Here is a 25,604-nt window from a genome sequence, read left to right as displayed (position 1 = left end):
CAAGAATGTGGATGACCATTTCCCAGTGACTTACGATACCCTAACCACTGCACAACTTTTCAGCAAGCTCAAAGCATCTAAAGTTGATAAATAGCTATGGTCGTCTCCATAGGGAGGAGGCTCAAAGAGCTTGTCTCTAGCCTCAGCTGAGGGTGCTTGTACTAACCCAGTGACAGCTTTGCTCTTTCTTTTGTGTCTTTGTTGTCGATTTCAAAGGAGCAGCTGGACACGCTGGGAGATGAAGATCTGTGCCTGTTCAACAATCGCGTTCGACGCATGTATGACAGGCGGATGGCCAAGAAGCATGGCTCCAAGCCAGGGTGCTTTGAGTGTGGCGACCCAAGCCACTTCGTTGCCGACTGCCCCAAGCGGAACAGCTTCTACACCAAGGGCAACGACAACTGCTCGTACGACTCCGACGGCCCTCACAAGCCAAACGACTACAAGTTCCACCCAAAGAAGGGTTCCCGGGTCAAGAACTTCAAGAAGTTCGCCAAGAGCTTCCACAAGGAGACCAAGCATCGGGAGCGGGCCTTCATGGCAAAGGTTCAAGAACACCTTTTGGCGGACGACACGTCTTCTTCTTCTTCGACCTCAAGCGACGAGGAGATCGACATCAAGAAAGGAGGGAAGAAGGACACTGGAGGGCCTGCCGGACTCTGCTTCATGGCATCCAGCCCTGAGCGGAGGAGTCGGCGAAGCACCAGGAGCACCAGTGGCTTTTGCACAATGGCCCTGGACGGAGAAGATGCTGGACACGAGGACCCAGGCTCCCATGATCACACGTCTTCCGAGGTGAGCATGACTGATGATGAGATCCTCGAGATCTTAGAGGACAATCGTAAGGAGCTCAAGCGCTATGCCAAGATTGCCAAGAAGACGTTTGAGGCCTATGAGAGAGTTTGTGCCGAGCTTGTCATTGCAAATGTCAAGATCGAAGCCTTGAGTGCGCCACCTCCTGAGCCTACCGAGTCTGAGTGTTCCAGCTGTGTTGCTTTGATGGGTGATCTTACTGAGTTGCGATCTCAGTACACCCAGAGAGTGGATGAAAGGGATGCTTGTTTTGCAAACCTAGAAGCCACCAAGTAAGAACTCCTAGCTGCCCAAGCACCCACAGTCACCGATGTTGAGCCCTGTGTCACCTGCCCTAGACTTGAGAGTGAGCTCGAGTGAGTCAAGAACCAGTGTGAGGTGCAGGTGAGGGACCTTGAGGTGCTTAGTGCAGAGTTGAGAGAGTTGCGTGCACGTCCTTCGCTGTTGGGAGCGTGTAAGGTTTGTCCTACGCTCAGGGAAGAGCTTGAGCAGGTGTGGAGAGACCTTGAGAAGTGGAATGCCCCATCCCACACTTGTGAGGATTGCCTTTCCTACAGGATGGAGCTAGCTGCATGCAAAGCCCAAGTTGTGCGTTTAGAGAAGCAGCCTAGTTCCCCTAGTGAGGAGTGCAGTGTTTGTGCCGCTCAAGCGGTTTTGCTGTCTGACCTGAGAGAGGAGAAGGAGAACTCCGATTCGGAGAACTTTTACCTCAGGCAGATTTTGAGTTGGGTTTCAGCCAGGGAGCCTCAGCTGGGCATGATGATCTAGCAGTTCAAGAAGGAGGATGGTTTCGGTTTGGGGTACAAGTACTCCCGTGCTGACTTTGAGTTTGTGCTTGACAAGGTGTTGGAGTGGAGCAAGATTAGTCCAGAGTAGCGTTTTCCGAAGACCCACAACACCAAGTCTTTCCAAGCCGACCAACCAAACGATGGTGTCTTTCAATAGCCTTCTAAGAACCCTCCCAAGAAGCCTGTCTGGGTTCACAAGCCTAAGGAAGTCCAGACCAACCTTGACTCCCTTCCAGGGACTTCCAAGGTCAAGCCAAAGGCTAAACCTAAGGCCACCAAGCCCATGGCTGACAAGCCTAAGCCTCCACCACAAGCTCCCAAGCCTCAGCCTCAGCCTAAGCCTTGGATAGAGACCTTTGTGTGTGACTACTGTCACCGTCAAGGTCACCTTGAGGAGTTTTGCTCCAGGAGGAAGCGGGCGGAGATGTTGGAGAAGTCCTGGAGGAACCAAGACCAGTTCCACCAGGAGGGCAGTGGACCTGCTTTATCTCGGCGCGTGGAGTGGTCAGACGGCCGGGCGCGTCGTGTAGGTGGTGGTAGCGGAGACGACTTTGGGCATCGTGCTCCTATCGCTGGTGTCACATTGAAGCATGGCGAACTGAGCTAGCAGGATCCTAAGAGGCTAGCGATAATGACTGGCCTAAAGATGACATCGTCCCTCTGGGCTAAAGAATGTGATTTTTGAAATAAATCAGTCTGTCATGGACAAATGTCATTTTTTGGCAAGATTGGATACATATAGAAGTCCAAGATGAAGCCTTTTCTTCATCATGGGGAGGAACAAGATGTATCCGTCCGGCACGGCACGTCGGAGATCGAGTGCATCAGCTTGGAGATTGAATCTCATAGCGAGCGCATCAGAGATCACTGCAGCGCCACCGGAGGGAGGGTCACCGACAACGTTGACGAACAGCGCGCGCCGGAGCTCATCTTCCATATGAGCGATCCCAGCTGACCGCTTGATGATACACCTTGGCTTTGGGGGGGGGCATGTCCACTGGGGGAGGGCATACCGGCTCAGGAAGGACTTGGACGTCGCCCGACGCGCACAGGGTCAGGGAAGGGGAGGAGGACCCAGGGCTCCGGCAAGCCCCCCACTTCCTACGTCCCCGATGGGTACGCCTATGGTTGAGCCCAGCAGTAGCCGTACCAGACCCAACCTCCATGTTCGCGGCACAGGCGAGCGGGGGACAGATAGTGGCGGTGCCGGGGGGAGGTGGCAGGGATGCCACCGGTGTGACGCGACGCCACACCAGAGAACGCCGCGAACCGCCAGGACCCGCAGTCGTCCTCGTCCGGCACGGGTACACGTAAGAACGGTGCCCCGGCGCCCAACAGGTGAAGCAGCGGGTGCGACGACGACAGGTCGCCGCGCGGTGAGATGTCGAGAAGCAGTTGAAACACTTCCCACGAAGGTCGACCGACGACAAAGACGGAGGACGAAGGCGTTGCCGCCGCGCCCGCCGAGAGACGACTTCTTCCCAACCGCCGGGATTGTCGCCGGGGTCGGGTAACTTACTGGCGTCCTGCGTGGCACCCGCCGAAGACGAACCAGGGGCCACGACAGAGAGAAGAACGTCCTTGAATGAAGTCCGGCTCGAACCGGGGTAGAAGGCACCGGAGCAGGGGAAAGGGGGGCGTCGCTCCACCGCTGCGCCTTAGAACGCCCGCCGCCCGTAGGGGAGGCCAACGTCGCGAGGGAAAGCGGGGGCGGGGAGGGCTGCTCGGAGTGGCTGGGGGAGGGCTGCTTGGGGTGGCTGGGTATGTGGGTGGCCGCCGGGCCTGGGGCGGACACCGGCGTGGGGGCCGGGCGGAGAGTTGCGCTCGGGAGGGAGCAGGAGCGGGAGCGGGGAGGCGAAACGAGAGCCATTCCTTCCGCCCCCATACAAGGTATCAGTGAATATGGTTAATGGGATCCCAGTAGTGATTAATGACGACTGACTGCGTGTTAGTCTAGTCTACTGTTATACCAAGTGTGGTCCAATGGTCTAGAATATAGGTGGGTAAAACGTTTTTGGGTGGAAATTGTTTTTCCTAAAACTGGATCTTTTATAGAGTAGACTAGCACGTGGTAAGAAAACAAAACTTAAAACATAAAATTATTTAGGTAATGTATAAATAAAATTCATTAAAATGTTAATGCTCACAAGTAATAAATAGTCTTAGAATAAATATTCCAATGTCATATTTAAAAATAAATTAAAATTCGCGAAATTTACATTAACAAGTTTCATTTAGACCATGCAAATTTGTAGATTTTATGCCTATAGGTGCACGCATGAACTCCAAAAATATTTTATTAAAGCCGAACGCATCGGTTGGGGACTGCTAGGGATGGCAACGGGGCCCCGATCCCCGATCCCCGATGGGGATTTCATCCATTAGGGGATACAAATGGGGTGATTTTAGTCCCCGCGGGGACCTTAACGGGCCAAAACAAGTCCCCGTCGGGTGAGCCGGGGCTAGAACATTCCAACACTCCCCGTCCCCGTCACCCATCGGGTGACCCGACTAAAAGCGGGGGCTGGAACACGACTACCAGCTAGCTGGCTAAAAGAAGCCCAGTGCTAGATGTTCAGCCCAGCCTAAGTTAAATACAAGGTATAAATACCTGGTAACCCTAGCTAAACTGCCTCTACCCTCACCCATCCTTTTCCACGACTTGCGCCGCCGCCTCCTGACTCCTGACTCCTGAGTCCTGACTCGCGCAGCCGCGCTCGCGACGTGGAGTCGCGCGTCGGCGCGTCGCCCAGCCGCCGCCGCCTCCCTCTCCTGTGCGCCCCCCTCCCTCTCCTGCTCTCCCCCGTGCAGCCGCCGCCACCTTCCTCCTCTCCCCTGCGCGCGGCTCCCCTTCCAGCGGCCTCCGCGACCGACGACAGTGCCGCCGCCCCTACGCGCGGCTCCCTCTGGTGGATCCAGTCCAACTCCGGCCGCCACCCCTCCGCATGTCTCCGTCCCGGCCGGAATCGAACCCCGCCGTCACAGCGCCGCCGCCTCCCGTTACGCCAGCCGGAGCTCGTCCACCGCACCTACACCTCGGGGATTAAACGGGGCCGGGGTCCCCAGCGGGTCTGCGATCCCCGCTCGGGGACGGGGACGGGGATATTCTTCCCCCGTGAGCATTAGCGGGGACGGGGAGCGGGGACTCTCCAGTTGATGGGGGGCTGGAACGTTCGGCTGATCCCCAGCGGGGATAGCCCCGTTGCCATCCATAGGGACTGCCCTCCAGCCGACTGAGGGTATATGTGGTTTATGGCCAAGGTTAGCCCAGCCAAATTTTGGCCGCATTTTGACTACATTTGACTTTAAATTTAATTTATCATTCACATGGGCTATTTAGACCTTAAATAACCTGTGTGAATGAAAAAAAAAATTTAAAAATTAAATCTAAATTCAAACATGGTTAAAATTGGCCAAACTTTGGCCATCAACCAAACAGACCCCGAGAACATGATCTGTGATCTCCCTCCAGCCGACTGAGAACCTGATCTCCTGGTGCTTCTCGCTTATAGGCTAGGCTAGTTGTAATTGGATAAAGCCCAGTCCGAATAACCCTAGAAAAAGCTAGGCGTTTAGATCCACTTCCGCTTTTTCTCGTTGATAATCCGCATCTAGAAGTAGATTAAACATGGCCTAAGTAGTTATCAGTTAAAACAGTTCCTTCGATAATGCATAAGAAAAGGCTTTAGGCGAATAAAGTATTAGGCCTCAGGATTACGTGTTGGCCGACAAAATGCTGCTGTAAGAGAAAATAAAAAAAATCCGACCTTATCTTCTTCAATCTCCCCCGTGAAGCAAGACTCTTCATGCCTTTTCTCTCTCGTGTCTGCCAACCTCCACCGCCGCACCGCCGCCCCTCCACTCTCTCTCTCTCTCTTGCCTCTATCTGCCTCCTCCTCTATCTGCCATCCAACCATCCTCCTCCTCTATCTGCCTCCCAAATCCGACATCTTGTCTCTGATGCCGTCCGGCGTCTGGTTGATTTGTGTGTGTGCGCTCCTCTCCGATGATTTTCTCTTTCCATCAATCAAGAAAGATCTATTTTTCTCCCCCATTGATTTTTTATTAACTTCTCTTGATTTTTCAATCAAACGTATCCATTGTGATTCCTTTGAACCTGCTGAGAGTTTATGAGTATCCGTATCTAGATTTTAATTGGCGATGTGGTGTAATAGCACGAATACGTGACATGTTCCAATATGTTTACTTATTTTAGGTCGGCGTGTGTTTTATTACTGTGCTTTGTTTGCCTTTTGCTGGGCCTTCACGGGTCCTTAGCATGAACACCTATATGGTTTATTTCCTCGTGATGCTTGATTCGAATTTGTTCTTCTTTTTTTTGTTTGTGGTGCCATGGGTAGACAAAGTTTGGTGAAAAAAATAGCAAAAGAAATTGTGGGCGTTCGGGAGGAACAAGCAGAAACATTGTTCCTGCGTCATTGGCCCTATCTGAAACCACTATTTTGTGGGCCTAAAAAACAATCGATGGCTAGATTGGAAACCAAATTACATTCAATGGCTTAGATCTGAGGCGGGTACAGAAAAATTAAGTACAAAGTGATTTTCCTAAAACTTGATCTTTTATAGTATAGATAGATAAAGTCACACAAAGCTTAACTATGTGTGGACTTTGAAATGTAAATTTTGTTCAAAAACCTGATAAACAAACATAAAGGTATCTGCACTATGTATTTATAGTACGATTTGTCGATATGTACTGGTCCCTCGCTGAGCCATGCTGAGATATGTTATATGTACAAAGATGGTCAATTGTAGCCTAACAAATTTTGCATTTTTCTAATCGACAAAATTATGGAGCAAGTGTGCTCGTTCGTCCTAGGATATCATATAAAATGCAAAAAAATCATATATTATTTGTCCTATGAAATACATAATTAATTAATTACATGTGGGTTGAGCGGTGTATTGGAACTCTACAGTCTACACAAGAAGATGATGTAGGCAACAAGTGATTCATTCATTATTCAACCAAACCGACATGTGAATGAACACATCGATACAACACAATGACTTCTGTTGGTGCAGAATAGTGCCAATCACCAAGAGATAGGCCTAAAACCCTTCTCCCGCAAAGAAGAAGGATCGTTAGGGGTTTAGTCGATCAAGGATCGAGCTAGGATAGCAAGGGATTGAGAAATCAGAGAACGGGGGATTGGGGCTAGTCGAATAGCACGTGGGGGAGTCGAGATTAAGGCTGGGAATTGGAGAATTAGATGGGGAAACTAGAGAATTAGGGTTAGGGCAAGAGATATGCAAAATAATAGATTGATTTTGTGTTGGGTTCGATTGATTGTCCTCCAATCGGCCTTACCCCTTCATATATATAGGGGGGAGGTCTGGACCCTTCTACAAACCGAAATCCCCGAAGATCCAGCACAGATCGCAATTTCCTCCTCGGATTCAACTACATCGGACTATCTGGTGGGACCTTACCGGACTGTTCGGTGATGCCGGACTGTCCGGTCGCGCTCATTGGACAGTCCGGTGAGCGGCCTGGGCGCTGCCCAATTCGGTACTCAACGCATGCCCCCCTGCCTTTTGGTGAAGAGCATAAACCAAAAGTACCTAGACTGACTACTAATTCGAAACAACACAAGCATTGCCCCAAATCATGCACAAGGCCTGATATGAGCTATCGGCCATCCCTCAAGCGCTTTGCCAAACACTTGGGTAATATCTCTTCAAGAAGCGGCCATTCAACGCCTTGGGCAGTCCTCCTCCTTGTAGATCCTCCAGCATGTAAGCATTACCTGGAGCCACCCACGTAACCTTGAAAGGTCCTTCCCAACTTGGAGACCACTTGCCAAACTTCCGGTCCTTCGTCTTCAATGGCAGCACTGTCTTCCACACGAGATCTCCAACCTGAAAAGTCTTGGCCTTCACCTTCTTGTTGTAGGCCTTAGCGACAGCAAGCTTGTCCTTTTCGATATCCTTAAGAGCCAGCAACCTTGCGTCGGTGACTTCATCGATGTTGTCCATCATCAAGTCATGATACTCACCAACAGCGAGATCATTCTGCCTGGGAATCCTCCTTATGCGTCATGTTCTTCAGAGCCACGGCTTCAGTCCATTTGGTGAAGTAATCCGTGCCAACAATCACGAACCGATGCCCCTTGGAAGATGACGGATGAATCTCTCCGATAAAGTCCAAGCCCCATCCTCTAAACGGCCAAGGCTCGATAATCAGATTGAGTTCGGCAGCGGAAACAATCTGCACATCGCCGAACTTTTGACACACTTGACATCCTTTGTAATACTTAAAACAATCGGCAATCATAGAAGGCCAATAGAAACCAGCCCTCCTTAGCATCCACTTCATCTTAAATGCCGATTGATTAGTACCACAAATGCCTTCATGAACCTCGGCCATAGATAACACAGAATCGTCAGGACCGAGACACTTAAGCAAGACACCACTAGAAGTTCGGCGATACAACTCATCATTGACAAGTGTATACTTGAAAGCAACCCGCCAAATCTTTCTATCAGTCCTGACACTAGGATCACGCAGATAAGCAACAATAGGGACCCTCCAATCACCCACATCGGCCTGAACCTCAGCCGAATCATGAATGGGTAAGATCAGGGCTTCGCTGACTTCACCGGACAGTCCGGTGCATAGCCTATGAGGTTGGGAACATGCCGTGCTCCAAGGGTGAACTTGAGCATCAATTCACACAACTTCTAAGAGTGAGCTAGGATCATCCTCCTTGAGTAGAGAGAGCCCTTGAGAGGGATCCTTCAAGAGGCTTCCTTGCTTGTTACTCTTGGGGATCGCGATCCCCTAGCCGGCCGGGAGGCGGATCCGCTTGGTGAGCGCCCAAGGAGCTGTGGGCTGCCTCAAGTGAAGGCTCTTGCGAGGGCATTGTGCACGGTTTGGTGATCACCGCTTCGGAGTGAAGAAGATCAACCACTAGAGAGCACTTGGTCCTTGCGAGGATCAAGGGGAAGCCAAGCCCTTGCGAGGGTGCTTCAATGAGGACTAGTGGGGAGTCGCGACTCCCCAATACCTCAGGAAAAACTCGGCTTGTCTTCCTTGCCCTCTTCCTTACATTCTGCATTTACTACTTGCACTAGCTTTGATACCTAGCTGCTCTTTGTTTCATACTAGCTCTTTGTCACCTTGCTAGAGATCATAGTATTACCTTGATTGTGTGCTCCCCATTGCCATTAGGTTCCCTAGCACTAGCAACATGTGTTAGGTTCACGTTTCTACACTAGAGGGTGAATTGAAAGTTGAGTTAGGTTTTAATCTTTCAAGTTTCGAAATTAGAGTCCAATTCACCCCCCCCCCTCTTGGACATCTTGATCCCTTTCAAGTGGTATCAGAGTGAGGTTGCTCTTTTGTGAGGTTTAACCGCCTCGAGCAAGATGTCTAGTGAGCGCCCTCCACCCATTTTTGATGGCGAGGACTTCCCATATTGGAAGATCCGTATGGAGACGTACCTTGAAGCGATTGACGAGAATGTCTACACCGCTGCAGTTGTGGGCTTCCCGGAAATCAAAGAAAAGGATAAACCGACTCCCGCGGAGAAACAATATGATGAGTTCAACGCAAAAGCTCATAACATTCTCTTCCACGGTTTGGGCAAAGACGTTTTTAACCGAGTTCAGACCCTAGACTCTGCCCATGAAATTTGGGAGGTGTGTAGCATGCACCTAGGCAACGCCGAGGAAAGAGAACTCCGTTACAATCTTGTGACTAAGAAAATCAATTCACTTTCCATGCGTCCTAATAAGAGAGCTAATGATATGTATTCTCGCTTGAATGTGCTTGTAGAGGAACTCAACAGTCTTGGCTTGACTCAAATGACAAAGCCTGATGTTGCAAGGAAGATCGTTGGTTTGCTCCCCAAAGACAAGTATGGCATGTGCATCACCATGCTTCACAATGAAGATCTTTCAAAAGCCACTCCTTCAAGTGTATTGGGCAATATCACCGCTCATGAAATGTACATGGACTTCAACTTTGATGATGGTCCATCAACTTCCAAGAAGAAAGATCTACATATGGAAGATTTGGTGAACATATAATAGGCGCACGGGTACCTTGCTCAGCTCTCTTGCCACATGTGCAGCACATCCTCGCTTAGTGGCCTACAAGTCGAACGAATGCATGAGCAACGGTAGCTATAGTAGTCCAGCACGGTTACTTTGCACGGTTGCGAAAAAAAATCACAGCTTCAAATCGGTGAGGTGACCTCACAGCAGCTTGGTTTCTTGCAGGAGGAAACCACCATAACCTAGGCATGTGGCAAATAAGCACGAGAGATTAAGAAAATGGCCCCACGTGTAAGGCCATTGAACACGGAGGCCACCACAACGCCAAGGTTGGCCTGTAAAAGTGTGAGATTTAAGAAGAGACTGAAAATTCGTAAGTTGCTGCCGCGGAATACCAAAATACGTAGCACATGAATGGCAGAAAATGAGATGAACATGTAAAGAATCATATCAATCCAATTCATATGAATATAAATAGTTGTTACTATGGTAGAGGTATAAAACCTTATAGTACTTTTGAGAACAGAGTATCTGAATGAACAAAGAAAGGCTATCAAGCTTACCTAGATTAAAAGCCAACTGAAACGAATCCTATATTGTTAGATGGCCGTCCATTGTCTGTCTAATTCATAAAAACCAACCCAGTAAAAAGCCTAGGCAAGGCCTAGAACAGCAGCTGGTGGGTGCAGAGCTACACACCCAAACTGCACCGTGGTGTACTTTTGGTAGATGGCCTTCAGCTTCCCTCCAGGAGCAGCTGCATGGGAGCTGACCAGTATCTTTGTGCATTCCCTGAATATCATCGCAACAAAAGGCATCATGAGCTCAAGCATTCCATGTTCTCTTCTCGGATGAACAACAATCAAGTTCAGAATCTCATATATCCATTGTGTAAAAGAGAAGGAGCACTTACATAAGCTGCTGCTCCTGGAGGCTAGTGTGGTGCTTCAGGGTGCCCGTCTGGAGAGGACTCTTCTTCAATATGCAGCGGGCAGCATAAACTGCAAAACTGTAGGTACCAAACAGTTACTTGGCCCTTCTGATCTGAAACTTGAGGGAAACAAGAGAGCAGTTCTCTACCTCCTTGTCAGTGCGTCCGGCAGCCTTTGCGAACGGCAGCAGGAAGTGGTACGGAGTGGGTACAGTGAGGTTCCACTCCATGTTGTTCAGAATAGTCTTCTCCATGGGAAGAAGCTGCTGCCGGTTGAATGCCTTATCCGATATGGCGATGAGATTGCTGGCCTGCACAACAAGAAGTCAGCTACGGAGCATCCAGAATAAAAGGCTAAATACAAATGGAGCTATGGCCGTACCTCAGGTGGTGTGGATCCGAGCAGCGACATTTGATATTTGATATTTTTGGGGCTTTATTTGAACAAAACTATCCTCCTATGTTCACTTTTAATTCAAATCAATATTTTGCCTTTCCCTTCCAAGAATCCGTGCAGGACACCTCCTAGACAACATATCTATAGGAAACCACAACAGAAAGCATCGATTTCTCCGTCTCTAAGAGTAACTGCAAGACAAACCATCAGAAAGCCTCACCTAGAGGTGTTCTCCAATGCTAAGACCGAATGTTCCTTCAAATATTCAAGTGCATGATCACCAATGCTAAATTGCTAAATACATAGATCAACCTCTGCCCCGACACCTTCCTGTAGCAAAATAAGATGTGCTAATTAATGAGCAAAATTTCTATAAGATCATGCTCTGAAGCGAAGTTTTTTGTATAATCTCATCTATAATACGTATAACAAGCAAAAAACCAACAAGCAAACTAATCAACAATCATCCATAATTCCGTATTATTAGGGATCGTATATAAAACTCCCAATTTTCTTAAAACTAGTTGAGATGCACGTGTGCAAAAATAAAATGTGCTTTATAAAATAGGAATGCCAATATATGTGGTATCAAATAAATATCGTTTTTACCCCTTCCCTCACCATTCACCCTCTCTCTACCTCTGTCTTGCCCCCATTGTACCTCTATGTAAAGGCAAAGCGCATGAGCCCACTTCTTTTTACTCATTAGAAATGCGAGCAACTATTGTGTTTCTCGTACATTTACCAACTCAAGTTAAATCCATACTGGTAATAATGAAATAAAAAGAGTGATGGCTCATGATATGCATTTTTTATATGTACCTTATTTGTTAATTAACCTAGAAGTAGCGTTGCTACGTACAATAATATAATAGCATGTTCTGCAGCAAGCAGATGCAATGTTCAGAGCACAGGTCCCTATGCTCAAGTCTCAAGGATACCAGGCCTAAATCACCAAAAAAATTGCTACTGCGTGCAAAACTTGAAGATGCACTTTTGTATTCATAGATGTTGGATTTTTCTCTTCAATTCTATTAGCCAAGCTCAAGTTGAAAAACTAAATTCAAAGGAAAACAAAGATGATTAGGTAGAAACTAATTATGTACAATTGTATCACCGAATGGCCAATAATAATTTTGACCATGATAGTTTTGAAATCAAGATCATGGCACGTACAAAACCTAACTGGAGCTACTGCATAATATAACAAAAATCTAGAAGCCAGCAATCTGGAATACCAAAAATCAGCAACTGCAACATGATCTGAACCAACGCCAATAGATTAACATGAAAGCAAGCAAGATTTTTGCATGCTAATTACAATTGGAATAGCCGTGTCCCTATCTACAAACTCATGGCAGGAAAATGCACGTTAAGATCAATACACACCTTCAATTAAAGCTAGAATCTTAGGTCAGAAGAAATAAAAAGAGTGATGGCTCATGATATGCATTTTTTATATGTACCTTATTTGTCAATTAACCTAGAAGTAGCGTTGCTACGTACAATAATATAATAGCATGTTCTGCAGCAAGCAGATGCAATGTTCAGAGCACAGGTCCCTATGCTCAAGTCTCAAGGATACCAGGCCTAAATCACCAAAAAAATTGCTACTGCGTGCAAAACTTGAAGATGCACTTTTGTATTCATAGATGTTGGATTTTTCTCTTCAATTCTATTAGCCAAGCTCAAGTTGAAAAACTAAATTCAAAGGAAAACAAAGATGATTAGGTAGAAACTAATTATGTACAATTGTATCACCGAATGGCCAATAATAATTTTGACCATGATAGTTTTGAAATCAAGATCATGGCACGTACAAAACCTAACTGGAGCTACTGCATAATATAACAAAAATCTAGAAGCCAGCAATCTGGGATACCAAAAACCAGCAACTGCAACATGATCTGAACCAACGCCAATAGATTAACATGAAAGCAAGCAAGATTTTTGCATGCTAATTACAATTGGAATAGCCGTGTCCCTATCTACAAACACATGGCAGGAAAATGCACGTTAAGATCAATACACACCTTCAATTAAAGCTAGAATCTTAGGTCAGAAGATGATGCCGCCAGTTATTGCCCTTCCATTGTAATCTCATGTACTTGGAACAGAGAAACGAATTGACAAGGATGAGATGCATAGGAGTTAGTGCAAAGCCACTCTATTCATGCAATGGATAGATATGTAGTACAAGGTTTACAATATCGATATAAAAAAAATATCAGTGGTCACTGACAAACAGAAATATCAGGTTTATCAAAAACTTATCGGTGATAACAATAAAAGTCGAAATTCATAAAAAATATTCAATTTACTTTGAAATGAACATAGATTATCCATAAAACTCTGAACATAAAAAAACCACACTTACACAACAGCAGCACCCCATCAGTGGGGTCAACAATGCAGCCAAAGTGTCAATCCTGATGTTTTGCTAGAGCACCATCCGTAGGAACAGAAGGCACAAGCAAGCGTGTGCGTCATCAACCGAGAAAATCACAGTTTTTTCCCTTGGGTAATTCATAGAGCAGCTAACGTGCATCTCCTAGTCACCTGACTGCACACGATTGGTTGTTGCCCATTCAAGAGGAGGTTGTTGCCCATTCAAGAGGAGGGAGATGATAGCCTCCTAGGGTCCTCTAGGACCCGTTTGGTGAGCTTGAGATCGGCATACCAGTGGCAGGCGGCAAAAGTGCATGACGCCCAACGGCGCCGCAATAATCTGCAAACACAGCAACGGTTTGGATCGAGTTCAGGGACCATCTGGCGAATGTGATGGTCATTTCAGGAACACGAGAACGGGAATCGAAGTAGTCAAGAGTATTTTACGGTATATGCTCGACGAGGAACCCAAGGCAATGTCGCATCCACCCAGGAGAGGTTCAGGGAGGCCTGGGAGGGAGCCGGAGGAGGAGGAACGGGCCTCACAGTCACCACTGTCTAAAAGGTTGAGTTGCTCTTACTGGATAGGGGTGCTGCACGAAGGAAGTTAAACCAAAGTTGGATCAGCGCATCAATCAATCAATCAAGGCCGAAAAAAGATGCAAAATCGTGTGGATCTAAATAGTGCCAAGTCGAAAGAAAGAATCATGAATCTAAGCCTCCGGTGAAGGCTGTGCCAACAAGGTGCACTTTAAAAAAAAAAGAATCCTGAATCGTCCCGCGCATCTGTGGTGGGCTAAAAAACACGGCGCGGACACACGTGCAATCGAATCACTCGAGCCCGGCGGAGCTGCCGCCGACTCTTCCTTAGTGACGTGGATGCAGACTTCCCTAGTGGTGGCGGGCGGAGCACCACGCAGCCGCATGCCGGGCTGTGTCGCTAGGCCGTGCCGTCGCCGGGGCTTGCGGGCGCACGTAGGGGCTGGGTGCCGCCCCAGCCCCGCGCGCCCGCACTGTGCAAACATCTGACCACCACCCAACCCCGTCGCCTAGCTCCTCCCGCTAAACGTCGCCCGACCCCTTACCCATATGGGTGGGCAAAATACCCGAAACCCGAGCCCGGAAAACCCGAGACCGAACCCGAATAGACCGAACCCGAAAAACCCGAACCCTATTTCGGGTTCTAACCCACGGTACCCGAAATTATTACGGGTAGTTCGGGTATTGGGCCACGGTACCCGAACTACCCGAAATACCCGAAATACAATCCAGCCCATGTATATTTACTCATTGCACTTGCAGCCCAGCCCACGAAACCCTTAACCCTAACCTAGACGCACAGCCCAGCCCAGCCGCACAGGCGCACAGCCCACCCCACACCCCAGTGGCCCAGTCAGTCACGCCGCCACTACACCCGAGTCGCGATTTGCGAGTCGCCCAGGCCACCAGCGCCCCTCGCCCGCCGACCGCCGCCGCGCCACCGCCCTTCGCCCGCCGGCCGCCGTCCCCGCGCCACCGCACACGACCACGGCCTACTTCCTCCGACGGTGCTGCTCGAGGCGACCCCCTTGCTCGCGGCGACCCCCGGCGGCCGGATCCAGTGCCGGCCCCCCCTCTCCTCTTCTCCGACCGGATCCACGGAGGCATCCGGCGCCTCCCACTCCTTCCTCTCCCTCCCCGGCGAGCAGGCAAGCCGGCGCAGCTCCGGATCTCGCCCTCGCCGCAGTGGCCGCCGGGGCGGCGGCCTCACCGTCACCGGCTCCCTCTGCGCCCTCGTCCCCCTCCATCTTATCCTCTTGGCTCGGCCCCAGCTCCTCCATCTCCCAATGGCCTCCGCCAACGCCATCTCCACCACCTCTCTCCTCCGGCCCCTCTCTCAGGTGATCTGCGCCAGGCCGGCGGGCGAGGAGCTGCGGCCTCCTCACCTGCGCCGGGCCGAGGAGCTGCGCCGGCCGGCGCGGGCGTGGGGTGGGGCAAGCCTCCCCTGCTCCAAGCGGCGCGGGGCGAGCAGGTCGGCAATTCGGGTGGTTCGGGTTTACCCGAACCCGAACCCGAAATTTCGGGTACCCGAAATGTCGGGTTCTGGTTTTTGTCAGCAAATGTCGGGTTTACCCGAATGTTGAGTACTCTATCCTGCTTATGATGAGTGAATTGTCAATCGTGCGGTGTGATCGTGCGCTTGGTCTTTGGATTGTAGGTACACGGGCGTCGAGTGTCGACGGGGAGCTGCCGTGGAGGTGCTGTGGCCGATGGACCGTGCGGTGGACGGCGGTGAAGGGCAGCCAGGACCAGAGCTCGGACCGGGCGGCAGCTGTGGCGTCCACTCCTGGATCGAGGGCGCAAGCGGCGACGGAAGGCGGGTTTCTTGGTTTGCGCCACAAAACCAAGGAGGTGGACGGCGGTTGAAGACGCCAAGTCGTGGAGGCACGGGCGTCGGTCTCGGGACTGACGGAGGCAACGGGCGTCGACGGCGTCTAGGGCCTCGCTGCGGGCGAGGAGGTGACGGGCGTCGGGCGGCGTCTAGGGCCGTCAGAAGGCCGAGGCAGGAACGGCGTCTAGGGCCACGGCGCGGAGGCGGGAATCTTCTCGTGCGTGAGGTTTTGGCGATTTTCTCAAAACCGGCCACCTACCCGGGTTTCGCGGACCCTCCAAAACCGCGGACTGGATCTTCATCAAGACGGCGGCATCGCGGAGAAGACTTCGTTTCGAAGAAAGAACCTCGGTTGTCGGATGAGATCGTTGTACAGGGGGTGCTGCAGGCCAACCGGTCTGACCGGTCCAGCGTACCAGTCTGACCGGTCCCGCGGGTATAAATACTCCTTCACTTGTCTTAGGTTGAGAGCGGCTTTTGTATTCTGTTCGTGGACTCTCTGTTTCTCCAGGCCGCCGCCCCTGCGTCTCCCTCCCTCTGTTCCTCTCGTTTGAGTTGATTTTGTCCATGGATTATTGAAACCTTGTAAGGGATTTGATTGGGAAAGGATGCCCTATCCTCCTCGTGCCCTCTGGGCATTTGATTCGATTCAATCCCCTAGTTTTGTGCCTTGTGCAATGGATTTTAGAATTTCGTTTTTGGCACACTTGATTGAGAGGAGGCTACGAGTTCTTAGCTGTGATTCCCGTGCATCTTGCCCCTTCCTACACCCTCTGGAATCACGAGCTCTTTCGAATTCGAGAGTTTTAGAGAAAACCCCAACCCTTTTGATCTCCTCTCGAATTCTCAAGAATCGTTGATCTTTAGGACGAGATCTTTTGGGGATATGTTCACGGGGTAGGGGCGAAGCAATCCCCCAAGTTTCACCGATTTTCGTGGTCGTTTGCTCAGGATTCACCGTTTGAATCAAATTTCTCGGGGGTTTTCTGGGTGCTACCGGTCAGACCGGTCTGCTCATTTTTGAACAGACACAACCGGTCAGACCGGTCCATCGCACCGGTCAGACCGGTCCTGGCTGTTCAGATCAGCTGTTTTCCCGAATCGCTTCCGAATTACTTTGGGTTTTCACTCGTTCGTTCGAGGCCTTTTGTGTTGGTTTAGTTTTTCAATAGCTATTCCAAACTTTGGCCAGAACGCTTGAGGGCTTGAGTGATTTTCGGGATATAGGCCGACGGTTTTGAATTTCGGAAGAAATTTTGATCGGCTCCCATTCACCCCCCCCCCCTCTGGTCGCCGGCTTCGGTCCCACAATTGGTATCAGAGATTGGTTGAGGTTTTCAGTACCTTAACCGGTTCAAAAACCGCTCGGCCACCATGGCGAGTCTTGGTAAGATCCCGGTGTTTTCTGGCGAAGACTATGCCTACTGGAAGGTTCGCATGAGAGACTTCTTGCAGAGCATGGGAGCCGAGGTCTGGGAGATTACCAAGAACCAGCTTTACGAGGTGTTGGCTGTTCGGACCACGCTTCTTCAGGTGACCCAGCATGAGGCTAACGCTAAGGCCATCAATGCCTTGTTCGCTGGCGTTTCTCGTGCGGAGTTCTCTCGCGTCCAGGGTTTTCAGGAAGCCCACAAAATTTGGACGTGCCTTGAGAACTACCACGAGGGTACACCTCAGGTGAAGGCCAGACTGTTCGAGACTCACCGGCGTGAGTACGAGAACTTCACACAGGAGTCGGGTGAGTGCATTGACCTGATGTTCAGTCGTTTTCAGTCGATTGTGAACAAGGTCAATGCGAACAGATCTGCTGGTGCCCTTGAGTACACAGAGCACGAGAAGGCCCTCAAGTTGCTTTACGCACTTGATCGCTCTGTGTGGGATCTCAAGGTGAACACCATCATTGAGTCTGCTGGCTATGAGACTCTGACGGTGAACGAGCTTTTTAGCAAGCTCAAGTCCACGGAGGTGGATAACCAGACACGAGCCAAGCTCAATGGTGCCCCTCCTTCCAAGAGCGTCGCTCTTGTGACTGGCCCAGGTGGATCGAGCTCTAACGCTAACAGCTGTTTCAGATGAGCAGCTGGAGACGCTGGGCGACGACGACTTGTGCCTTCTCATCAGCAAGTTCCAGCGCGTCTACCACAACAGGCAGAGGAAGAAGAACCCCGGGTGCTACAACTGCGGCGATCTGAACCACTTCATCGCCGATTGCCCCAAGAAGTCCGGCGGTGGCCAGAACAACTCCTTCGACTACTACCGCCACCGCGACCGCGACGAGGGAGGCTCCAACAAGGAGCGTCGGCGCCACAAGCACCGCAGTCGTGATCGGGGAGGACGCTTCGACAAGGAGTCACTCAAGAAGCGCTTCCAGTACAAGGCCAAAAAGCGGGAGAAGGCCTTCCTGGCGCAGCTCAGCGACCTCGACAAGAGCTCCGACACCGACCGCTCTTCTTCACTGACCTCCGACGATGATGACAAGAAGAAGAAGAAGCGGGACAAGGAAGCCACCGGCTTCATCGGCCTTTGCTTGGCGGCCGGTCGACGCAAGAGCTTCTACACCATGGCGGGCGAAGCCGATGGTGCTCGTGCGTCTTCGGGTGGACATGCTACACTGACGCACTCCGGCTCTTCTCCTGGATCCGAGAGCGATTCAGAGGTAAACTCCACGATTGACCTGCTTGATACAGAGGTTAGGGAGTTGTACGCCGCTCTCGACAACCAGAAGAGGCTGCTTAAGGAAGCAGCTAGAGAGCGTAGAAAGCTTAGGGCTGAGCTGGCTTGTGCTAGGGAGAAATCTAGTGAGGATGAGTGCGCTGGCTGCATATCTCATATGAATGATCTTGTTGCTCTCCGTGCCAAGCATGATGAGAACGTCGCGAACTTAGATATTGCTAAGACTTCGCTTTCTGACGTGTCTCACGAGCTAGCCAAGGCCAAGCATGAGCTTGAACTTGTCAAGGATGCTCCTATTGTTAGCGATGTGCTTGAATGTGAGGAGTGTCCTATCTTTAAGTCTGATCTAGCTTCATTGCAGTCTAAGTTTGCTACTGTTGTGTGCGAGCTAGAGGAGATGAAGTCTAGGCCAGTTTTGCTTGGTGCTTGTAAGCTTTGTCCCACGCTTAGGTTGGAGCTAGAGGAGAAGAACGCTTTGATCAAGTCTTTTGGAAAGACTAAGGTCGTAGAGTCTAGCCCACCTATTGACTGCTCTGTTTGCCCTGGTTTGAGTTCTGATTTGGATAATCTTGCGGTAGAGAAAGCCAACCTAGAAAATGAGAATACCTATCTTAGGGCGATTCTTAGTTGGGTTTCTGCTAGTGAGCCGCAGTAGGGCATGATGATCAAGCAGTTCAAGCGTGGTGATGGGTTTGGGGTCGGTTACACATACACGAAGTCAGACTTTGATATGTTGTATGGTAAGATTGGCAAGACTGCTGGAAACACTGCTAGCACGAGCTCGCAGCCTTCGCTTGTTGACCCCGCGGATGGTGTGCTTAAAGAACCACCGAAAGCACCTCCGCAGAAGCAAGTTTGGGTTCCAAAGCCCAATGAGCTGAGGAACTCCCTCGACATGCTCCCTGCTGCCACAGCCCAGGTTGCCTAGAAGAAGAGGGCTGCTCCTCCCCGTCCGCAGGCTAGGCCTCCACCTCCCAAGCGTGAGGTGAGGTACCACTGCGAGTTCTGTGACAGGGAAGGTCACTTGGAGGAGTTTTGCTTCAGGAGGAAGCGGGCTGTGAGGAGAGAGCAGGAGAGACGGAACGCGGACATGTACTCTGCTCGGGTGCATGGTCCTTCTCGGCATGGTGATAGGCGAGATGCTAGGGCGCGCCGTGTAGGTGGAGGTCAGGGAGACGGTGGTGGTTACCGTGCTCCAGCGGGTGGTCGCTTTGCCGGCCGTGCTCCTGGTCATTTTCAGTACGGCTATGGACCACGGGACCGAGGCTTTGGAGGAGGTTTTGAGGCTCCACGCTTTGCTCGTGGTGGTGTTCGTCAGTCACGTGGTAGACGGGACGAGGGATACGCTTTGTCTGGTTTTGCTAACCCTTCTGTAGGGCAAATGGCTCGACACTGGTTTGCTTCTCACTTTGCTAACCCCAGTGTTGAGATATTTGCTCACTCTTTGTCTCACTACTGATGTGCAGGTCGGAGGCTTGGAGAACAGGTGGATCATGGACTCCGGTTGTTCGCGCCACATGACCGGAAATGACAAATGGTTCTCCAGCCTCACCCCGATGCGCTCAAAGGAGTACATTGTGTTCGGGGATAATGGAAGAGGAAAGGTACGTGGACTTTGCGCTGTTCGAGTTTCTGATCACTTTACCCTGAGAGAAGTTGCTTTGGTTTCGAATCTGGGTTTTAATTTGCTCTCTGTCTCGCAACTTCTTGATGAGGGGTTTGAGGTTCGCTTCAAGGAGGGCTGTTCGCGTGTTTTGGATTCCAGTGGAGATTTGGTTTGCCGGATTACACCTTGCGATCGAGTTTTCTTGGTTGACTTCTCTGGAACTCCTTTTGCCCCTTCTCATTGCTTGATGGCTGGTCCTTCTTCTGATTTGTGGAAGTGGCATAGGAGACTAGGACATTTGAGCTTCGATTTGTTGTCGAGACTGAGCTCACTTGGCCTGATCTGAGGATTGCCCAAATTGAAGTTTGAGAAGAACCTTATTTGCCATCCGTGTCGCCACGGGAAAATGATTGCCGCTTCTCATCCGCCTGTTAATCAGGTGATGACCGCTCACCCTGGAGAATTGTTACACATGGACACAGTTGGTCCTTCTAGGGTGATGTCTATTGGTGGGAAGTGGTACGTGCTTGTGATTGTGGACAACTTTTCTCGCTATTCTTGGGTCTTTTTCATGAGAACCAAGGATGAGGATTTTGAGTTTGTTCGAGACTTGATCTTGAGGTTGAAAAACGAGTTACCCCAGGCCATGCGAGCGATCCGCTCTGACAATGGCACAGAATTCAAAAACGCTTGTTTTGATGTCTTTTGCAGTGATCAAAGTCTTGAACACCAGTATTCTTCTCCCTACACTCCACAGCAGAATGGAGTTGTAGAGCGGAAGAATCGGACGCTGGTTGAGATGGCGAGGACGATGCTCGATGAGCATAGGACTCCTCGCAAATACTGGGCTGAGGCGGTTAACAGCGCTTGTTACGTGTCCAACCGCATTTTCTTGCGTGCTTTCATGCACAGGATTTCTTATGAGTTGCGGTTTGGACGCCAGCCCCGTGTTGACCATCTCAGAGTTTTCGGTTGCCGGTGCTTTGTGCTGAAAGATGGAAATCTTGATAAGTTTGAGTCTCGCTCGTCTGACGGTGTCTTTCTCGGTTATGCTTCTCACTCTAGAGCATACCGTGCGCTGATTATTGATACTAACATCATCAGAGAGACTTGTGAAGTCACTTTCGACGAGACTGCATCGTGCAATTCTTCTGTCTTTGAAGCTGCAGGAGATGATGAGCTCGGCACCTCCATCTTTGAAGATGAGGAGGAAGAAGCTGCAGATGGCGAGGCTGAGGCTACCACGCGTGCTGTGGACCCAGCTATTTCTGCCACGAGCTCGGACGATAACGACGGCCCCGACCCGACTACGTCTACTTCCCGAGGGCTGTTCGAGGAGGTGACTCAGGCTACACCAGGTGCACCTAAGGAGGCACCAGCTTTGGTTGAGGAGGAGGCGACTTCGACACGGGAAGCACCACGACATATTCAGCGTCGCCATCCACCTCAACAGATGCTAGGTGATCTCAACGAGCGAGTCACCAGGTCCAAGGTAACAAGTATCGCTGGCTTTGCTCATTCAGCGTTTGTTGCCTCTTTTGAGCCCAAAGATATTGGACACGCTCTTTCTGATTCTAATTGGGTCAATGCCATGCATGAGGAACTTGAAAATTTTGAAAGAAACCAAGTTTGGGTTTTAGTCGAGCCTCCACCTGCTTGTAATCCCATCGGAACGAAGTGGGTCTTCAAAAACAAGCAGGGTGAGGATGGTTTGGTTGTTAGAAACAAGGCTCATCTTGTTGCCCAGGGGTTTTGCCAAAAAGAGGGTATTGATTTTGAGGAAACCTTTGCTCATGTTGCTCGTTTGGAGGCTATTCGAATCTTTCTTGCATTTGCTGCTTCCAAGGGTTTTAAGGTTTTCCAAATGGATGTTAAATATGCCTTCTTGAATGGTTTTATCGAAGAAGAGGTTTATGTAAAGCAACCCCCTAGTTTCGAAGTTTCCAAACCGTGTTTATAAACTTCAGAAAGCTCTTTACGGTTTGAAATAGGCACCTAGAGCTTGGTATGATAGATTGAAAACCTTTTTGCTGGCTCAGGGCTTTAAAATGGGGTGTGTTGATAAAACTTTGTTCCTCATGCGATCTGGCACTGATTTCCTCTTGGTTCAGATATACGTGGATGATATTATCTTTGGTGACTCTTCTCACGCTCTTGTGTCCAAGTTTTCTGAGCAGATGTCCAGGGAGTTCGAGATGAGCATGATGGGTGAGTTGCAGTTTTTCCTCGGGCTGCAGATCAAGCAAACTCCTCAGTGCACTTTTGTCCATCAAGCCAAGTACACTAGAGACTTGCTGCGGAAATTTGACATGAGTACAGGAGCATCTACGGCGCTTGATGAGGACTTGGACGGCGAGGCGGTGGACCAGAAGGAGTACAGGAGCATGATCGGCTCTCTCCTGTACCTGACGGCGACGCGACCGGACATCCAGTTCGGCGTCTGCCTCTGCGCGCGGTATCAAGCTTCTCCACGCACCTCCCACAGGCAGGTGGTGAAACGCATCTTCTGGTATCTGAAATTCACCCCTGAATTTGGTCTTTGGTATTCTGCGAATTCTTCTCTGGTTTTGGTGGGCTTTTCTGATGCCGATTTCGGTGGGTGTCGGTTGGATCGCAAGTCGACATCCGGCACTTGTCAATTTCTCGGTACATCTTTGGTGTCTTGGTCCTCTCGCAAGCAGGCTAGCGTAGCGCTTTCTTCCACAGAAGCTGAGTATGTTGCCGCTGCTAGCTGCTGCTCCCAGATACTTTGGATGAAACAAACCTTGCAGGATTATGGCTTGAGTTTCGGTAGGGTTCCCATCTTTGTAGACAACATGTCAGCCATTAGCATTGCAAAGAACTCTGTCCTACACTCCAGAACCAAACACATAGATATCCTGTTCCACTTCCTGCGAGATAACCATGAGAGAGGACACATAGACCTGATCCATGTCCCTTCAGAGAGGCAAACCGCAGATATCCTCACCAAACCGCTAGAGCAGGACAATTTTGCTCGCTTGCGAGGGGAGCTTGGGGTTTGCTACCCCTTTTGATTGCTGACTTTTGTTTTGGTTAGCTTGGTAGGTCTTTGTTTTGCCTCTCTTCGCTTTGTAGGTTTGGTAGTTGCATTGTGCATATGCATTGTACATGTTTGCATTTTGCATTGCCTCACTTGCACTAGCATTCTTATATACATTGCTATGATCTTCTAGTGCCTGCTAGTGTGAGTTGATAAACTTGATCATGTATAGCTTGCTCCACTGTGTATATGACATCATCTGAGTTAAGCTATTTTGATTTGAAAATCTGAAAACATGATCACCCTGTCTTGGCTACTAGCATGTTAGGGCTTGTTGATATGCTTTGCTATCTTATGCATGCTAGTGTGGCTTTTCGTTCAGTAATTCATACTTGAAATGATCTAAATCTGTTAAAATTGCTTGAACTGTTCTTGAAATGGATTGAAAAGATCCAGGTGGGATTGCTTGTCGCACTGATCGAGCTTTCGGGACGGCTCACTTTTCACTTGTGAGAACCCGGTCAAGGCTGTGCATGACTGAAACGAGTGCTTTAAGCTTCTGATTGTCTTTTGACATAGGCTTGGCCTCGTTGCTAAGTAAAGCATGACAAGCTTTCAACCCCTGGCATTAAGAATTGATTGCTACAAATTTGATTGAAAAATGAATGTTGGCAACTTGTTTTGGCTGGTTTGGCTCACCTGTATGAGTTTGAGTAGCACTGCTTTACATTTCCTACTTGTTAGAGCTAGATCATGGGTGATGCTTTTATTTCTCCTAAACTGAACTTGCCTAGCTCTAGACTGATTTGATATACCCTTTTGAGCTAGATGCAGGTCCTGTTTATGGATGCACACGTGCTTGAGACTAGATATTGCTCATATCTTTGTATCCCTGAATGCTTTCACTTACACCTCCTGCATTGCATTCATGGCATAGCATCGGTTCAGGGGGAGTTTTTGCTTCAGGGGGAGCTTTAGGTCTTTTAGGCTTGATGTGTGCATGTGCCAACAAGGGGGAGAATTTTGAGAGAAGTGATCGAACAAGGGGGTGACTTGTTTGATTTTTGAAAAACTTGTTGTGCACAGGGCTTTGAGAGTGCATCATTTTGGGAGAGTTGCACTTGTGAGAGGGAAAAACTTTGCTTGTGGAGTTTCTGCTTTGGTTTTGGCTCCTGGTTTTCCTCGCTTTCCCTTTGCTTCTTACATGACTGCGTCGAGTGTTACCTCTGTCTTTGAGGAGTCATGTTTTGGCTTTTGATCGATTGCGTCGAGCCATTGCCCTTGTCTTAGGGGATCGATCTTTGCTTAAGTAAGTGACTGTTCTTGCCTTTCTGAGCTTTTTGTCACTTGCTTGAGTTCTTCTCTTTCGTGCTTCTTTGTTCTTCTTTGGTATCACTTCTCTTGGTTCGTTTGTGGTGTGTTGACAATGCACTCATCAAGGGGGAGATTGAGGAATATTGAGTACCCTATCCTGCTTATGATGAGTGAATTATCAACCGTGCGGTGTGATCGTGTGCTTGGTCTTTGGATTGCAGGTACACGGGCGTCGAGTGTCGACGGGGAGCTACCGTGGAGGTGCTGTGGCCGATGGACCGTGCGGTGGACGGCGGTGAAGGGCAGCCGGGACCGGAGCTCTGACCGGGCGGCAGCTGTGGCGTCCACTCCTGGATCGAGGGCGCAAGCAGCGACGGAAGGCGGGTTTCTTGGTTTGCGCCACAAAACCAAGGAGGTGGACGGCGGTTGAAGACGCCAAGTCGTGGAGGCACGGGCGTCGGTCTCGGGACTGACGGAGGCGACGGGCGTCGACGGCGTCTAGGGCCTCGCTGCGGGCGAGGAGGTGACGGGCGTCGGGCGGCGTCTAGGGCCACGGCGCGGAGGCGGGAATCTTCCCGTGCGTGAGGTTTTGGCGGTTTTCTCAAAACCGGCCACCTACCCGGGTTTCGCGGACCCTCCAAAACCGCGGACTGGATCTTCATCAAGACGGCGGCATCGCTGAGAAGACTTCGTTTCGAAGAAAGAACCTCGGCCGTCGGATGAGATCGTTGTACAGGGGGTGCTGCAGGCCAACCGGTCTGACCGGTCCCTAGCACCGGTCTAACCAACCGGTCTGACCGGTCCAGCGTACCGGTCTGACCGGTCCCGCGGGTATAAATACCCCTTCACTTGTGTTAGGTTGAGAGCGGCTTTTGTATTCTGTTCGTGGACTCTCTGTTTCTCCAGGCCGCCGCCCCTGCGTCTCCCTCCCTCTGTTCCTCTCGTTTGAGTTGATTTTGTCCATGGATTATTGAAACCTTGTAAGGGATTTGATTGGGAAAGGAGGCCCTATCCTCCTCGTGCCCTCTGGGCTTTTGATTCAATCCCCTGGTTTTGTGCCTTGTGCAATGGATTTTTGATTTCATTTTTGGCACACTTGATTGAGAGGAGGCTACGAGTTCTTAGCTGTGATTCCCGTGCATCTTGCCCCTTCCTACACCCTCTGGAATCACGAGCTCTTTCGAATTCGAGTTCTTGAGTTTTAGAGAAAACCCCAACCCTTTTGATCTCCTCTCGAATTCTCAAGAATCGTTGATCTTTAGGATGAGATCTTTTGGGGATATGTTCACGGGGTAGGGGC

At 50.0% G+C, this 25,604-nt stretch overlaps 1 long non-coding RNA gene across 2 annotated transcripts; it reads right to left on the bottom strand.

Annotated features, from left to right (window-relative positions):
* Window positions 1-10,071: 10,071 nt before the first annotated feature.
* LOC120679423 lies at window positions 10,072-14,224 on the bottom strand. 2 transcript variants are annotated; one of them, XR_005677177.1, is made up of 8 exons: window positions 13,787-14,224; window positions 13,329-13,679; window positions 12,985-13,058; window positions 11,172-11,281; window positions 10,937-11,092; window positions 10,704-10,865; window positions 10,537-10,632; window positions 10,072-10,415 (listed from the first exon to the last, which is right to left on the bottom strand). It is a non-coding gene; the product is annotated as an uncharacterized LOC120679423 (long non-coding RNA). The 2 variants fall into 2 exon arrangements; XR_005677176.1 differs by having other exon boundaries at window positions 10,937-11,281.
* Between the last annotated feature and the right edge of the window lie 11,380 nt (window positions 14,225-25,604).

Source organism: Panicum virgatum, chromosome 6N (genome assembly GCF_016808335.1).
Source record: "Panicum virgatum strain AP13 chromosome 6N, P.virgatum_v5, whole genome shotgun sequence".
NCBI lineage: Eukaryota > Viridiplantae > Streptophyta > Magnoliopsida > Poales > Poaceae > Panicum > Panicum virgatum.
Note: the sequence above shows the minus strand (reverse complement) of the source record. Positions and strands in the feature narration are given on the sequence as shown.